Source organism: Habropoda laboriosa, unplaced genomic scaffold (assembly GCF_001263275.1).
Source record: "Habropoda laboriosa isolate 0110345459 unplaced genomic scaffold, ASM126327v1 scaffold197, whole genome shotgun sequence".
Taxonomy (NCBI): domain Eukaryota; kingdom Metazoa; phylum Arthropoda; class Insecta; order Hymenoptera; family Apidae; genus Habropoda; species Habropoda laboriosa.
Window position 1 is genome coordinate 367,114 of NW_017100305.1, and position 693 is coordinate 367,806.

Consider the following 693-nt stretch of genomic DNA (forward strand, 5'->3'; position numbering starts at 1 on the left):
AAACCAGCCGACGAGATGACGATCGCGGTTCGATCCAGGATCGTGATAAATTGGTTCTTCGGTTATAATTGTCACTGTCACTCGGGTAAACTGTCACGTCGTCTCAACCGAAGACATATAGGTACAGTTGGAGCATGTACGTAGGTAAGAACTTCACTGTGCACAATCACTGGAACAACCGTGTCCATGACAATTGGCCTGTTGTCACTCGATACGGGCCGCGACCTCGACTCCGTTCTCGTTGCGGACAGGTCCGTGTTCCGCGTGATGCTGGCCGGCTTCGTTCGAGGAGCAGCCGAGCTGCCCCTCGGTACAACGATCCACCAACCACGAGTTTTCTTTCGCGACGCTTCTTAGTAGTGCTGGTTGCTTTCTCACTGACAAAACTGGTGATCACACGGCGAGATATTGTATAGAGGACGCGACAGAGCCGCGTGGTAGACGCCGGACGAAAGCGTCGTCGACGAGTGACGCGCAACGCGCACGATGAACACGACGACGGTAACGTACACCGCGGATACGAACGGACGAACGAACGACGAGGACGACGACGGTGATGACGATGATGCGCTGTCGCGATGACAGCCTACCACGAGAACGCGGATAATGACAGCGAACACAACAACAACGACGGCGACGAATACTATACGACGATTACAAGAGCGGCGACGACGACGACGACGACGACGGCGG